This window comes from Suricata suricatta, chromosome 2 (assembly GCF_006229205.1).
Source record: "Suricata suricatta isolate VVHF042 chromosome 2, meerkat_22Aug2017_6uvM2_HiC, whole genome shotgun sequence".
In the NCBI taxonomy this organism is placed as follows: Eukaryota; Metazoa; Chordata; class Mammalia; order Carnivora; family Herpestidae; genus Suricata; species Suricata suricatta.
In genome coordinates this window covers 56614909-56632494 of record NC_043701.1, presented here as the reverse complement: position 1 = coordinate 56632494, position 17586 = coordinate 56614909, and the positions used below count along the sequence as shown (strand labels likewise).

The 17586-nt window shown below is 37.5% G+C and overlaps 1 long non-coding RNA gene across 1 annotated transcript in view; it reads right to left on the bottom strand.

Annotated features, from left to right (window-relative positions):
- The window catches only part of LOC115306295, an 81264-nt gene extending 72931 nt beyond the window's left edge, over positions 1–8333 (bottom strand). The window contains exon 1 of the long non-coding RNA XR_003915298.1: positions 8039–8333. This is a non-coding gene — a long non-coding RNA (uncharacterized LOC115306295). The remainder of the gene's footprint in view (positions 1–8038) is intronic.
- Between the last annotated feature and the right edge of the window lie 9253 nt (positions 8334–17586).

Below are 17586 nucleotides of genomic sequence, written 5' to 3'. Positions count from 1 at the left end.
TTTTTAGAGTACTATTTGCTACAATGCATACCAGTGGAGGAAATATTTACCACTTGTATTAGTCTGTGATAGGCTAGAAACTGGACTTAGAGAAAGAATCTCTACCTGAAGCCTTTCAACTGTGTGTTAGTTGCAGAATGAAGAAGGTGATAGAGGAAGAGAAGGAGAATCCTCTTCCATTTCCTTGCTGTCTTTTGTGACACTGAAAATAGATGAAATTCTAGATAAGTGGAATCTTTCCAAAATAATTTCAAGAACTCTTAGACTAGAATACAGCTTATTTTGTCAAAATAGAAAATATGGTAGAGATCTTGTCCTCAAATTTTCTGACCTAACAATGGCAATTAATATCAGGAGATACTGGATAAATGTGTTTTATGGTGTTTTTAGGTTAGAATGACAGATACAAGAAAGCTACAGAAAATGAGCTTTAAGAATTTTTTTAATGTTTATTTTTGAAAAAGTTTTTAAATGTTTATTTATTTTTTGAGAGGGAGAGAGACACAGAGTGTGAGTGGGGGAGAGGCAGAGAGGGAAAGAGACACAGAATCCGAAGCAGGCTTCAGGTTCCGAGCTGTCAGCACAGAGCCTGACACGGGGCTCAAAACCAAGATCATGACCTGAGCCAAAGTCAGAAGTTTAACCAACTGAGCCCTCCACCACCCAGGTGATCGGAGAATGACCTTTTGAATAGAAGCGGATTTTTCACCTACATGAGTTCACCACTTTAAGTCACCCCCTCCCCAAATATTCTTTTATTCAAAACTTCCTAAAATGTGTTAAAATTATTCTAAGTATAACTTAACCTATTTTTAATGACTGAGAAAAGATATTAAGTATTTGGTATTTTTTGGTGTTATGAAGTATAAATGGCTACTTGCTCTGAAACTCCATGACCTCATGCTCTTTTGCGTGAGATGCTGCCCCCGTTTTTATGGTTGTCCTCCGTTGTTAAGCTAATCAGGTGATGCCCCGACTCTACTTATATTTTCTGGCCTTACCATCCTAAAGTACATAAACTCTAATCTACATAGGTTGAGAAACCAGGCCCTCAAACTTGTTAGAACTGGATTTAAAGTAAGGCTAGATTGATTTCTAAGTGGGGACCTGACAAAAGGATATAGACTTTGTGGTAGTTATTAACTACCTTTTTGTTTAATTTCAGATTTTTGTTCATATTCCAAATATCTGAACTGTTAAGTGACTAGCAGACAAGTGAGATCAAAGAAGTTTTTGCTATAATTTAAAGCATTCATAGTTTACAAAAATAACACGCCATTTATGTTTCAAGTGTAAAAGGTACTGTTTTATTTTATTACAATGATATGCTGAGAATAATTATCAAATGCAGAAATCTCCTGAGTTTAAAAGTCTCTGATTTTCCTACAAAGGCTAACCTTGTCTAGGAATATAATAGTTCTCTTAGTCTTTCAGATGCCTGAAGCAATTAAAGTAAATACTGTGTTTGAATTTGCGAATGCTCTTTATGTCCTTGGTGTTGCCATTTCATCATGGTTACTGGGAAGTAATTATTTTTCTTAAATGAAAAATAATTTTTAAATTTAGTGAAAGAGGATGACCAAATGTCTGATAGATTCTTTGAGGTTAACAAAATGGGACAATGCTCAGTTTCAGGCCACAAAACAAGACAAAGAAACGAATGTGATATGTCATTTCCAATGGGGTAGGTCTCCGAAAACAGTCCACTTTTCTATTTTGGTGTGTATTACAAACAGGAATTGCAACTTGCAAGACTTACATACATCTGACTGCTTGTACACACAAGCGCAAAGACATGGCCTTATGTTAGGGTACCAAAACATCTGCATTTACATTTGTATAACTTGTTTAAAAGCCATTACTGGGAAAAATTATTTCAATTGTAAGAAGATACTCAGATACGGATTTTTACATAAAACATTAGAACTATTATGTATTCTAATTTTTAAAATATCCATGCATACACAAGGAAACAAAATTAAAATGAAACTGTATTTTAGGAAAACAGTGTGTTATTTTATATTTAAGTGTTAGATATTTTAATCCCTATAAAACAGACTAGCTCCTAAAGAGAGGACAGTTTTACCCACCACCATACTTAAAGTTGCTTGCCATTGACTTCTTGAGATTATATTTTATTTAACAAACACATTTATATAAGTGGAACACTTACTATGTGTACAAGAGATCATCCTAAGCACATTTACAGATATTAACTTATTAACCCCCACAACAATCCTATGAAATATGTAATATTAGTATCTTTGTATAATAGGTAGATCAACTGGAGTAAGGGTAAGTAACTTGCCCAAAATGGGTTTTCAATTCAGCAATCTGGATACAGACTCCTTGTGCTTAATCACTAATGTATGTTACCTCCTAATTTATATTCCCAAAGTACCCAGGGCTAAGCCAGTGTTGTGAAACAAACCCACTATCCTACCCCAGCTGGATCACAGGAGAATTCAGGATTCAATCACATGCTGCACTCAGAGCAACCTCTTTACACAACAGACAAGCTAGGCTCTGGTTTTCAGTTCAGTCTTCAGTCCACACTTCCATTCTTAGACCTCTTTTTGTCACTGTTTTAGGTTGGGAAGTGGTGAGACACATGGGAAAGCATTTACTTCCTATCAGTGAATTTTATTTGCATACATTGAAATCATTGAGGAAATATCTAATAATATAGAAACTCATAAAACAGAAGGAGTTGTTGTCTCAATCCATTTGTTTCCTGAAGGTCCTTTGGTCCCTATGCAAATTCAAATTCACCCCTCCCCAGCAACCAGCACTGAATAAAAGAAGTATTGAAAAAGATATCATTTGTCAAGCTACAACATGATCTGTGTATTAAAGGAACACTTAACAACTTGCCTGTCGTTTTCTTAATTTAGAAAGGCCACTCAAGTGATGCTTTCAATGTAGACCCAGCATTAACTGGCATATATATGTCAATTTCATCAATCAGTCAATCAATCAATCATAAAAATTAAAACCTGCTTAACCAAGTCACTTTTCTCACCCAAAATATGCAAGGTATGACAAGAAATATTCTAGTTAATAATATAGAATTTCTTCAATTCCCACAGCCATTCATGCCTAGGCCATTAGAAAAGCAAACTCTATGTGTTGTTAGGTTACACCTTTCTTTTTACAACATGGCTATCATTTACTAATCCTTAGAGGATGGTTTTAGGAGGATAAAATAACTAAAATAATTAATTTGATTTGGGACATTTTCATTTTGAAGTGTTTGTTAAGAGACATCCATGAGGAATAGATCTAAGGCATTTGGAAATGCTGGTCTTGAACTCACAAAATGAAGTAATTTAGGGATATACTTAAAGAATTTCAAATCATTTTCACATATTTAAGTTGACAAGTTCATTGGAAAAAGTTAATTTGTGGCCAGATTGTGAGGGTCTTAGTTAGATAGTAGTAATAGCAAGAAACTTGTTATTTTATAAGCAAGGAGTATGAGGCATCTCCTGTCCCTGCAAAACCTCTCTAACTGTATCTATATTTTCAAAAGACACCTAGTGGTATTAAAGGGTGTAAAGAAGGGGCTACAGGAGTCTGAAAAGATGGTGAGGTCTAAGATCAGAACCATGGAAATGGAAATTGACTTTTATAAGTAAGAACAAAGAGAGGAATGTAATGCCATTTATAAGAAAATGGAAACAATCTTTTGGTTTTTAAAAGGGAAGGTTTTGCTGGTTTATTTCATTTATTCAAGATAGACAGGTGGAGAAAGAAATGTAAGCAACATATCAGGATGTTGGACTGAATTTAAAAAACTAAGGATTTTTTTATGAGGATGGAGATGTCCAATATTTACTTTTAAATGGCTTCTGTTGCTGGGATATTAATGTGGTGGATTTAGGCTTGTGGTTGTTTATTTTGTTTGCTTCTCTGTGGAAATAAAGGAAGTAGGCTGAGTTTGACAAAGGAAGCACATACAGGTATAGCAATGATAATCCATAAATCAAAATGAATCAGCCATGTCCAAGCTTTGTCTGTATGTGGTTCAGGTTTTGAGTCAGTTTCTTCCTAGTATCTCAAAAGACAGGCTTCCTTGGAATACCTAAGCTACTTGAGTTTTGGGGCAGCAGAACTATGGATGCTCTTGGCTTGAGCAAGAAGAGGGAGAAATATATACTGTCCCGCAGCTTAATGGAACTCTCCAGCTAAGCTTGCCAAGCTGAGTACATAAACACCAGCTAGAGAGAATGTAAACCTGACACTAAACCTTAACCCTCTGACAAAACATAAATTTAAATGTCCAAACACTGGCTGCTGTCAGTCCCATGACAAACCATTGTTTCCTTATAAAAAGAGAAAGAATGTTTCCAATCTTTAGGCTGTAGGTATAACACTGCTAAGGTACCAGGTGACCTCTAGCCAGACACAGCATTCAGGAAGAGAGATACACAGGTGAATAACACATAGTCCCTATCCCTGTGCAGTACATGGTCTAGTGAGAGAAGAGGCTATTTTCCCATATAATTAAATAGCAGGACCATGGTGAAGATATGAGTTGAATCATGCAGAACACATCAGAGGACTAACCTTTGTGGGGTCACTATTTATTTCCCTTTATCCTCCCAAGACGTCCCCTTCCACATAGGGCATTCAAGAGATGAAGTTTCAGACACCAGACCTCTCTGGAAGATATTTTTGGAGAGATTCACATATGTTAAGGCCAGCAATGTCCCAGAGGGAAACAAATTGCAGCATTCTGCTAGCTGCATTAGATATGTTATTTTATGTAATTCTCCCAACAACTGTATGAAACTGGTATTATTACTGTCACCTAATAAATGGGGAAACAGGAGCACAGAGGTCTACACTAGTCAGAATTTAAATCATTATATGCCTGATTCCCAGAGTTCTCACTTTTCCCACTATAGCAAACTCAATCCTAAGTGGGATTACTAAACATGTCTTCATGCCTTCATTGTATAAAATAGTACATGCAGTGAGTCTATATATTTATATATGTGCACATACACATGTATAAAGCAGTGTCAGTCATTAGGCAAATTCTATTTGAAACCACAATGTGATATCACTGCACACATAGAATAGCAAAGTAAAACAAAAGACAAAATACAAAAACCTGACAAAAATATAAAAATACAAGTGTTGATGAAGATTTGGAAGGACTGCAATGCTCTGGTGGGAATAAAATAATGGTTCAGCGACATTGAAAAAGTCTAACAGTGTATTATGATGTTAAATATACAATGTTACAATCCACCAACCCCACCTCTAGGTACTTCCTATAAAGTAAATGAAAACATTTGTCTACACACAAACATGTGTGAATGTTTCTAGCAGCTTTCTTCATATGAACCCCAAAACTAGAAATAACTCAAAATTCCATCTAGTAATGAGTAAATAAAAAGATCGTGATACATCTATACAATAATGTGTGTACATATGTATATATCCATACAATGGAATTATACTCAAACATAATAAGAAATGAACTATTGCTACTAGGGAAAACATGGGGGAATATCAAAAAATTTGTGCTACATGAAAGGAGCTAGACACAAAAGGGGGCAGAAATCAGATCAGTGGTTGCAAGGCACTATGGTGAGAGAGGAGAAATGACTACAAAGGAGCATAAGAAGACTTTTTGGAATGATTAAAAATATTATATTGCTTGATTATAGTGGTGGCCACATGATTGTTCATGTTTGTAAACATTTGTGCCACTCACTAAAAAGAATGGATTTTGCTTTATGTAAGGTATACCTTTATTTAAAAGGCATAGAGCTATGTACCTAAAACCATGGATTTCTCTCGATGTAAATTAATCTCAGTAACCCTTATTTTAACACAGTGCTAACCACCCCCCCCACATGCATGAAGGTCTTTCTAGAAAAACATATTATATACAAAACCAAATGTGCATGTTTTAATCTCCTTAAGTCATTCCTGCTTTGCCCTTTTTACAAATCCCACCCACAAGGTACCATCTTTGATGGAAGATTTTGTAATGAGTAAGGATACCAGAAAACAATGAGATAGTAATTTGTTCCATTCACCATCACCCTGTCACAGATGCAGACAAAGCATGTGAGTATGAAAGGCTTTGAGCCTGTTACTAAGATTAATGGAAATCCAGATGGGGTCTCCTGAGGAACTAACAGCTTCATCTGAAATCCAGTGGAAAACAATTGTCTTAGAGTCATGTGAAATGCTATAAAAGTTAAAACTTATAACTAAGTCCTACTGCCCTCCAGCACCACTTGACAGCCCTGTGGGGTCTGAAAGCAGAGGCCTGAGAACAGAGATTTATGCCACAAATTAAGCTCCTAAAACCCCAATGGAATATTTTGTTAGCCCTTTGGCCATATGTATGTGCACTGCTAACCATCACTACAAGAGAACATTCTAAAAATGAGGTGGAATGGGGTGCTGGACAGGGAGTATTTAATTAAAAAAAAAAAACAACCAAATTTTGTAAAAATAAAAATAAAAATTTAAGAGCTATTTTGCAATTCCTTAAAACTTGCCTCATGTTCCAATGTCTAAACATGCTTGGGGCCATCATTTAAATTATTTTTCTCAGCCAGTGGGGTGTACTTTTTAAATTACTGAAGATAGTCATGTTTCAGATCTGTGAAAAATGCAGGACTTTTTCCGAGAGTTTCTACTTGCCTTACCTATTATACATTTTCCATTTTCTAAGTCAGCTAAGACTTTTGAGGGGAAGGGTTGTGTGTCAATAAATAAATAAATAAATAAATAAGTAAAGAAGACGCCGGGGAAACTTAAAATGAAGAGTGGGATGAAACCCAAAATTTTGTCCCAAGTGTGTGTTCACAGAACCACATACGGTATTAACGAGTATTGATCAGTCCGTGCAGTTTTGATTCTCTATAAGGTTTTTCTCTGTGTTTACAAGTTGTTCAACAAGGTCAAGTAAGCCAGCAAGAAGAAATGCTTACTTAGAGCCTATTTTAAGAAGAATTATAAAGGTGGCTGCAGGTATATTACCATCCTTTACGCCTCTGAAAGGATGTATCAATACGAACAGGCTTTCTCTCTACTCCTAAGGGCGGACTTAAAAATACAGGCTTTGCTGGAATGTTTATCTAGTTTCTCAGCACCTGACTAAAGCGAATGCCAACCACAACAAATAATTGTTTCATTAAAGATGTAGTCCTAGCAATTCTAGCAGATGAATCATTCAGATCTATGTACACACATTTATGTCCCCCTTGGCTACACATATGCAAAACAACAATGACAACAGCAACAGCAGCTAAACAAAACACAGAGAGAACAGAATGGATAGGAAAAGAAATACCCACTGTAATTGCTTCCTAACTCTCCACAATTAGTAAATACTATAGGCTAAATTTCTATAAATGGCCGTAATAAGAGTCAGATATCTCATGAACACATACAGTAGAAAAACTAGTAGTTTGACCCTTGAATAACAACATGGGTTTGATTCATTAGTGTCCACTTACATATGACAATTTTTTGATAAATACAATACAGTACTGTAAATGTATTTTCTCTTATGACTTTCTTCTTTATTTTATACTTTTTTTTGAGAAAGAGAGAGAGAAAGAGAGTGTGTGAGTGAAGAGGGGGCACAGAGAAAGAGGGACAGAGGATCCTAAGTGGGCTTCATGCTGACAGCAGCAAGCCCCATGTGAGGCTCCAACTCAGAAACTGTGATATCATGACCTGAGCCAAAGTTTGTTGCTCAACTGACCAAGCCACTTAGATGCCCCTCTTATGATTTTCCTAATAGCATCTTTTCTAGCTTACTTTTTTTAAAGAACATGGTATATAACACATACAGAGAATACTTGGATTCTTAATTCAGAAAGGATTCTGTTAATAATAGGCTATTAGTAATTATCAGGAGTCAAATATTACACAGGGATTTTCTGCTACTGGCAGGGGGAGTGAGGGTTGGCCAACAGTTACTTCCTTAGGTAAAAGCAAAAGGTTTCAGAGAAGCCTAGAGAAGGTACTTTTCTTTGCGTGATTTATTTCTTAGACTCACCTTGTTTACTTTTGCTCATCTGGTTCCTTAAAGTGTGCCCTTTTCAGTCCTTTTCTTTTCTTTTCCAAATTTATATCCCCGACGCGTTGTATAGATTGGTGGGTTATGACCAAGAAGTTCCAAGGGCTTTTCAATATAGTTAGTGTTTTCTAAAAGCACTTTTGAAGAGGATAAATGTATGTACAGAGGCAGTGGGGGCAGGGCTGAAGTAATCTCACAGTCAGGATGGTCCTTTTGCCACTGCTGCCCAGTCTACACTACCCCTCAACTGTCGGAGTATATCTGTCCCAAGATGTAATTTGATATTACTCAAAAGCTTCCAGAACAGATCAGAAATATAGAAAATAGTTCTTCCACAACCCGATGGTCCTGAGCAGGATGTAGTTCAGCACCTGTTTCCAGGTTCCAAACAAGTTTGCTTTCAGCAGCAGTGATGACAGCTTCAAGACAGCTGCACAGTCCCCTCCACCAGAGACTCAGAAGCACCACAGAGCAGCGCTGGAGACCTAGGCTCCCCCCCGCCCCCATTTCCATTGAGGCTTTAGTTAAATTTGTGGCATAAATCTCTATTCTCGTGACTCTGCTATCAGACCCCACAAGTCTCAGCACTTCGAGGTTTCCTCCAGCAGTAGTCTGCCAAGGTGTGGCTCCTGCCTTGGTCCCCCAACGGTGGAGGCCTGGCCCCCCAGGCCAGGGGATTTGGCCCGGCTCTACAGCCTCAGTGCAAGGCCTCCGTCATGGTCATGGTGAAAATGAGGGCGGGTCAAGCCAACCTGGCGCCAAACAGGACTCAGTCCCCACCAAGTCACCAATAAAGACAGGATTCAGGGAGACAGTCCTATCCCAGCAGCGTCCCATCTCCACATCCCGACAAGCCCTGCGCCACAGCATCCCGGCAGGCACCACGCGAGGTCCAGGCTCTCCTGCGGGGGCTGCCGGGTGTGAGAGGCGCTGCTCGCCAGGGACCTTTGCTCTGGTAAGTGCTGCCGGCTCACGTGAGGTCAGATACCCAGTGGGATGAGCCTGAACCCCTGAAGGTGGGCGCCGCGGGTGTCGTGGAAGCCGCAAAGGTTGGTCTTTCTGTGCACCTCCTGGCTCTGCCTGCTTGGCTTCCTCTCATGGTTTTTGGTTTTTGGGGTTTTTAAATTTCTTTTTAATGTTTATTTTTGAGAGGGGGAGGGAGGGGGAGAGAGAGAGAGAGAGAGAGAGAGAGAGAGAGAGAGAGAGAGAGAGATCTTGAGTGGGGGAGGGGCAGAAAGAAAGAGAGACACAATCCTAAGCAGCTCCAGGCTCTCAGCTGTCAGCACAGAGCCCGATGCAGGGTGTGAACTCAGGAACTGGCAGATCATGATCATAACCCGAGATGAAGTTGGTGGCTCAATGGATTGAGCCACCCAGATGCCCCTACAGTTTTTTCTCTAACTCTAGATTTTCCTGATTTGAACGGTGCCAATAAGGATAACCGACCATTTCAAGGTGACCGAACTGGCGCAAAGGTAAGACCTCGGCTTACTTCCACCAGCTGGTTTGGTAGAAACAAACCCCCTGTCCAGGACTGAATGCAGCGCCAGTACATTCATTCTAATCCCATCCCACTACCCCAATTCAAGAAAGTAGCCCCGACTGTGAGTTGAAGGAATATATTTTATTGGCAGGCTTTACTTTAAATGTCACTTATAAATTGCTTGTGCTCTACTTGGAAATGAATGGCGAGTGAGACTAAACACTCCTGCTCAACAGTGTCCAGCCTCTGTAGAGTCTGTGTCGTCAATAAAAATCCTAATAGGCTTGATTTTTTAAAAAATCATTTGCCTGCATAATTGTTAATTCACAGTGATTACACCAAGAACATAGTTTTACTTGGGTTAAAACAACTAAAACTGTAAAGATTTTCTCTTCAGTTATTCTCCTAGAAAGAAGAAATTTGGCAGTAATTTTAATGTGTTTAAGAAGAGAGTATGTCTTCACTTTGAAAGGAAACACGAATCTTAGGTGTTACATTTTTTAGTGAACGTTCTTTTATATTATATCTGATACCTAGTTTTCTTTTTTCTGAAGGAATACCAAAGGCTGATTATAGAGAGTGGCAACAGAGTTGAGGGGTCAAACTTGGAGGAACTTGGGGGATAGTCATTGACAAGGAGAGATAACATTGTACTTGGAAAGACAAAAAGTACCCCAAAGTGCTTCAAATATGAAGGGGAGGGCAAGGACTGAAATGATAGTTATGAGCAAAGGTAGTAAGAAGAGGTCTTATTGGGGTGCCTCAGTGGCTCAGTTGGTTGAGCATCTGACTTCTGCTCAGGTCATGAACTTGTGTTTGGTGAGTTCAAGTCTCGTGTCCGGCTCTGTTCTGACAGTTCAGAATCTGGGGTCTGCTTAGGAATCTGTGTCTCCCTCTCTCTCTGTTCCTCCCATATTTACACTCTGTCTTTCTCCTCTCCCTAAAAAATAAGTAAGTAAATAAATAAATAAATAAAAATAATGATAAAAAAAAAAGAGGTCTTATTTTAGTTCTGCACCTGGTCTCTACCAAATGCCTAAAGAAGAGGCCTAAGGAGTGATGTTGAACTAAAGGCTAAAAGAATGCTACCTCGAGAATCAGACTTTGTTGCATAGTTTTGACACCTATATTGTCAATGTATAGGTTTCTGATTCCCTTTCTCATATTTTTCTATTTTTCCTCATTCTTCCACAAAATAAATCTATTAACATGAGTATTTAAAATATCAAGATCATCTAGCATCTCTCCTTTTAGTGTTCTTCAATAAAAGAATGAATGTGGTAGGTCCATCAAACATTTCAGTTCCTAAATAACCTATAGAACTTTTACTATTCTGGTTGTCCTTCTTCAGTTTTAAAAAGACTCCATAAAAGCACAGCCCCAAATTTCAGAAAGCACTTTAGATGAGATTTGAAAACCATAAGCTCCAGGAGTTCTGTTATCTGGACTGTAAATTTATGTTAATATTAAAAGTATATGCAATTATGTTCACTTGCTTAACAACTGTACTGTATTATTAGCTCACATCAACTTGAGAGAAAAATATGTGTGGCAAACTGATCAAGCAGGTCTTAAATTGGAAATTTGTGGAGGAAGGTGAATTACAACCTAAAATGTAGAATGGGACATTGAACAGTAATTCTCAGAAGTGCTATAGATAGTTCATGAGCAGTACTCATAACTTCAGCTGGGCTTGTCAGGAGTCGTGTGAGTACTCAGTCACTGTGGAGTAAGAGTCCACCTTAAAAACTGGTCAGGACAAGGTGCTATTGAGGTGACCCCCTCAGAAACTATCTGACTTGTCTAAATACCTTGATATCCTTAATTCCTCTGACCAATTCCGACTCATGTGTTCCCTTTTCCTTCTGACTTCATAGCTCTCCTGGACCCTCAACTTGTAATGACACTGTGTGTTTTCCCTGGTTCATCCCTGTAGATGGTGACCTAGTTGTTTGCTTCTCTATTCAGCTTCAAAAATGCACCCTTTTTCTTTCTTTTATCTACCCCTCCTCACTTATTGTGGTATCTTGCCACGTGCTACTGATTCCATTAGATACATCAGATACATTTCTGCTTCCTTCTTTATCAGTATGTGGCCTTTACCTTATGTGCCTGGATAACCCCACAGAGTCCAGATTATCCTTTGGAATTTTGACATGAACTACTCAGAGTCTGGCATTTGATTAATATAGTCAATTTTATATAAGTAAAGTCCATATATGACTAGCACTAAAGTTTAGTGGAATGAGTCTTAGGGATGTAGAGCAGTGAAAGGGAGATGAGATCTGCCTAAAAGAAAGAGATCAAATGTACAAAGTGGGTTGTGCATTAAAAGAATGTCTGTGTGTTAAACAGTATGTTAAAAAGGCTGTTGACAAATAAGAGGAGAAAAAAAATAAATGGTGTTGCTGAGAGATACTGAGTGCTCAGGGAAAGAGAGGATACAACTGATGCTTTCCTAATATAGATTATAACTCCAGTATTCAGGCTATTAGTGTCAAAAACATTATCTTTCTTTCTCATCTTTGAATCCCCCTTAGATTCTAGCAAAATGCTTTTGAATTGAAATTAGTCTTTGTTGGCAGTGTCTTTCTTCTAAATGTTGAACATTTGATATATTCTTGATGTACCCAAGAAGAATCTTTTATGGCTGAAAAGCTAGAAGAATCCTCAGGGGAATGATTACTCTGGCCTTTAATCCAGTCAGCAAAATGGAGATCGAAGAATTAACATTCATCAAACTCTTCCAAGCATTCTGCAGCCATCATCTCACTGAGTCTTCTTAAAATCCAATCGAAGGAGTATTTATTAGCCCTATTTTTTCAGATGAAGAAGTAATGACTCAGAGGGTAATAACTATGATAGGAAGGATTTATTAATGTAAGGAGTTTCAGAAACTCAGAGTCCATACTCTATTGCCTCCACTATGTTGTCCATCAGTAGTTTGTGATTAGAAGATGAGGAGAATCTTGGGAAATAAATGTCATTCCAGGGAGAAGAAAGCAGGAAGATGTGGCTTCTGGGAAGAAAATCTTCTTATGGACTCAGATTTCAAAAAAAAATTGTGCACTTAACCATAAAGGAAAGCTAAAGAGTGTCATGCAGCCCCAAGGAAGGTGCCAGGAAAGGTTCAGAATAGATACACATTTATACAACTATTAAACACCATCAAAAAATATATAAATACAATTTCTGCACATAGGCTTGGTATAAGAAAGTAGGCAAAGTACAGATAGCCCTGTTGATCAGAGAATGCATAATATCACACAGTTTAAAGATAAATAACACAGTCTGTTTTTATCTTTGTCACTGGGCTAAAAGAAAGTAATATTATTGCAAATTGCATTGCAAGCATTATTATTAAGCTATTGCTTTTCAGGGTAAAAAAGTTGAATAAAAAGCACTGAGAAAAGTCTTGGTATGTTTTGCAATCAAGTGTAGATAAAACTTGTGGATATGATCCGGAAATCCTTCTCACTGTGTGTGGTGATGATGTGGAGAATTGGGAGTGGTGCTCTAGGAGGAGAGAGGGCAAATGTCCTGAGGGCGCAGAATGAGGTAAGTGGCACAGAGTCGGAACTGTGTCTTTCCTTTTTTTTTTTTTTTTTTAGTAATTTTCAAACACTGGGCATGCCGCCTAGTACCTAGTGGGATTTAGTAAATGTCTTTTTTGTTCTAAATGGGAATAGTTTCCCAATTCAAAACCGCGTTGAACAAGCATAATATCATACAGTTGACAAGGTTTATAGAGTGCTTGCAGCTTATGAGAGAGATGGCATTGTGAAGCTAAGGTATCAGGGTAAACCCCAAGGGCAACTATTGGTATCACTATATATATTTTCAGTCCATGGTTGTCTCATCCCATGCTCTGTGAGGTGTTGAGATGTAGAGGTAAATGAAGCACTCTGTGTTCTCAAGTTTCCCACTTTTTTAAGCTAATAACAACCAGGCTGTGACTTAATAGAGATCTTTGTCTTTAGGAAAACACATTCATGAAGAGGCAGGATAGGTGTCCTAGGCAATAGCTGTCCTGCTTAGTGATGAACGTATGGATTATTATGCTATAAAGAGGGGAACAAGTGAGGATTTCAACTGTCGATCCATTAAAACATCAGAATCCTGGGCCCTAGAGCTGCACATATTGGATGAGACAAGGCAGAGAAAAGCAAAGGAAGATAATGTTGTGTGTTTATTCTGTACCACCCACTGTTCTAAGAATTTATATGCACTACCTCATGTAACGCTCAAAACAACAGTGGAAATACATTGTTTTCGTTCTGTAAATGAGCCAACCAAGGGATAGAAAAATGAAGTACTTTTCCCAATGTTAGTGGTAGTGCCTGCTTTTTAACCGAGGCAATTTGGCTATATCCCCATAATCTTACTTTTTACACTAAACAAAATATAGTTATGTGTCTAATTAGGAAAACTGAAGAAAAAATCGTGAGCTTCTCTCAGTATGGACTTTGTCTTTCTCTTTTTTCACCATCCATTCTCTCTTCTAGGTACTTAGAACTCTGCTAAGAGCTCTGGGCCAAAGTGACATAGTCTAGTAATCTCATTAATTCTAAACTATTAAGGATCTAATGTTAACTCTTCCCCAGACACTTGTTTTTTTAAAAGAGGATATCAAAGAGAGGGTAATGTATAATACACAAAAGGAGAATGAAAAATTAAGGAGTGAGAGAGACTCTGGTGGACTTTAGAGGGTGTGGCTCACTCTCCTGGAAGTACTATAAACTTTCCTACCTGAGAATGGTCAAGAGAGTATGAGACATATTTTCAGAATACTTAGGAGATCCTTTTTAAGGTGAGCTTTGAAACAGGTCATGAAAGAAGCAGTCGATCTGGATTCTTAGAGCAGGAGAGCTGGAAGCCATCATGATCACAGGAAGAATAAGAGAGGAGGGTTTCTAAGACACAAACTTATCTCTGATGAGCTCAGACAATCCTGAAATCAGTGAGTACGTTCTGAAATATATTCCCTGAAGGTACAGCAGATGAATATTTAGTTCTCTCTACCATCTTACCTTCTAAAATTGTTTTCTATATACAAGAAGCAAATCGCTAACTGGTTAACACAGGGTCACAACTAGTTTTTCAAAATTTTGTCCTGGAAACTTCACTTTTAAAACATAATCTTTTATGAGGAAGGCTTATACTGGACTCTATCTAAGGGGACTTCTTTATTAAAATCCCCAGATTTCTATTGTGCAGTTTAATTTGCAAGAAAACTCTTTTATATTAACATGACCTATGGCATTTTAATATTCTTTATTTATAGAAGAATTTCATAGCCTTACAGACTAATTATGGTGTATACTTAATTTGAGAAATAAAATACTCCATGATAACCTCATATGTATAATAAGTTGCAGTGATTTTCCAAGTTTGTTATCCAATCTCCCTTTTAGTAAAATGATAAGACCCTCTTGTGACTCATTCTTTTTTCCTATTTTTCAATTCTCTAACTTTCTGGAAGCTCCTCTGTTCTGGTGGTCGGGTAGAGAAGCATTCACCCAGAAAATGAACTTGAAAGACTCTCCCATGAATTCTTGGTTCACTGTTTTGTTTTGTTTTTCCCATGTACTTTGCCTTGTAAGAAAGGCCAGAATAAGGCAAGGAGTAGATGAAACTAATTTTGCTATGTTTATCTAGAACATCATAGGCCAGAAGATTAGTAAGTAAAGGGATAGGTTTTTTATTTGTCTAGAATTGTTCTTAAAGTATACATCTGTGTATCATTCCAAATGCGTGTGGTAAGTTTGGGAGAGAAATTAAGAATATTTTTCTACTTAATCAAAATAGTAATACCAGTGTGTCAGTGTTTACTCCTAGTGAAGTAAAAACTTGATTAGAACTTCTTTATGGAGTGTTCTCCCTAATAGTCATAGATAAAACCATATAGAATGTCTATGTATCTAGGCCAAAACAAATTCAATGGAAATTTCATGTAGTCTAATCCATTGATACATTAACTGATTAATCCTTCAACATTCAAGGGATAGATATAGGAGGCCATCTTATATTTTTATAAGAAGATGTGACAATTCTTTAATAAAATAACAATCCATAAAAATAATTTGAGACTATAACTCGAAGTTCTGAATTGTGATGCCTCTAACTTTGCTTTTCATTTTCAAGGTTACTTTGGCTATTTGAAGTCTTTTGCAGCTACATACAAATATTTAAAATTTTTAAAAAATATTTATTTATCTGAGAGAGAGAGAAAGAGAGAGAGAGAGAGAGAGAGAGAGAGAGAGAGAGAGAGAGAGAGAGAGCATGAGGGGGACAGAGGCAGAGAGAGAAGGAGACACAGAATCCGAAGCAAGCTCCAGGCTCCAAGCTGTCAGCACAGAGCCCAGTGCAGAGCCTGAACACACAGACTGCAAGATCATGACCTGAGACTTTAGGCCTAACCAACACAGCCACTCAGGGGTTACATAAATTTTAGGACTGTTTGTTCTAGCTCTGTGAAAAATAATACTGATTGCATTAAATGTGTAGATTGCTTTGAGTAGTATAGACATTTTAACAGTGTTTTTTATTCCAATCCATGAGTTTGGAATGTCTTTCTATTTCTTTTTGTCTTCTTCAATTTCTCTCATCAGTGTTTCATAAGTTTCAAATTATATTACAAAGCTATAGTGATCAAAACAGTATGGTACTGGCACAGCATAGACACATGGATCAATGGAACAGAATAGATAACTCAGAAATAAACATACAACAATATGGTCAGTTAATCTTTGACCAAGCAGGCAAGAATACCCAATGGGAAAACGACCGTCTCTTCAACAAATGGTGTTGGGAAAGCTGAAGAAAAAATCGTGAGCTTCTCTCAGTATGGACTTTGTCTTTCTCTTTTTTCACCATCCATTCTCTCTTCTAGGTACTTAGAACTCTGCACACCATACACAAAAGTGAATCCAAAATGAGTTAGACTTCAATGTGAAACATGAAACTAGAGGAAAACACACACAGTAACCTCTTTGACATTGCACATAGCAATTTTTTACTAGATGAGTCTCCTGAGGAAAGGGAAACAAAAGCAAAAATAAACTGTTGGTACTTCATCAAAATAAAAACCTTCTGCACAGTGAAGGAAACAATCAAAAGTCAACCTTTGGATTGAGAGATGATATTTGCAAATGATATATTTCATAAGGGGTTAGTATCCAATATATATATATAAAATTTATAAAACTCAACACCCAAAAATGGATACTCCAGTTAAAAAATGGGCAGAAGACATGAATAGACATTTTTCAAAAGCAAACACACAGATGGCCAACAGATGCATGAAAAGATGCTCAACATCACTGATCATCAGGGAAATACAAATCTATACAATGAAATATCACCTCATACCTGTTAGAATGTCTAAAACCAACAACACAATAACACGTGTTAGGATGTGGAAAAAGGGGGACCCTCCTACACTGTTGGTGGGAATGCAAATGGTGCAGCCACAATTGAAAACAGTATGGAGTTTCCTCAAAAATTAAAAATAGAACTACCCTATATCCAGCAATTGCACTACTAGGCATTTATCCAAAGAATACAAAAATACTAATTCAGAGGGACACATGCATCCCAATGTTTATTCCAGCATTATCTATAATAGTCAAACTATAGAAACAGCCCAAGTGTCATCAGCTGATGAATGGATAGAGAAGATATAGTGTGGGTACAGACACACACACACACACACACACACACACACACACACAGACACACACACACACTGAAGTTTTACTCAGCCATAAAAAAGAAGGAAATCTTGCTATTTGCAACAACATAGGTGGAACTAGAGAGTATTATGCTAAGTGAAATAAGTCAGCCAGAGAAAGACATACCATATTATTTCATTCATACATGGAATTTAAGAAACAAAATAAATGATTAAAGTGGGGGAAAGAGGAGGCAGATGAAGAAACAGACTTAAAAAATTTTTTTTAGTGTTTTTTATTTATTTTTGAGAGACAGAGAGAGACAGCATAAGCAGGGGAGGGTCAGAGAGAGAGGGAGATACAGAATCTGA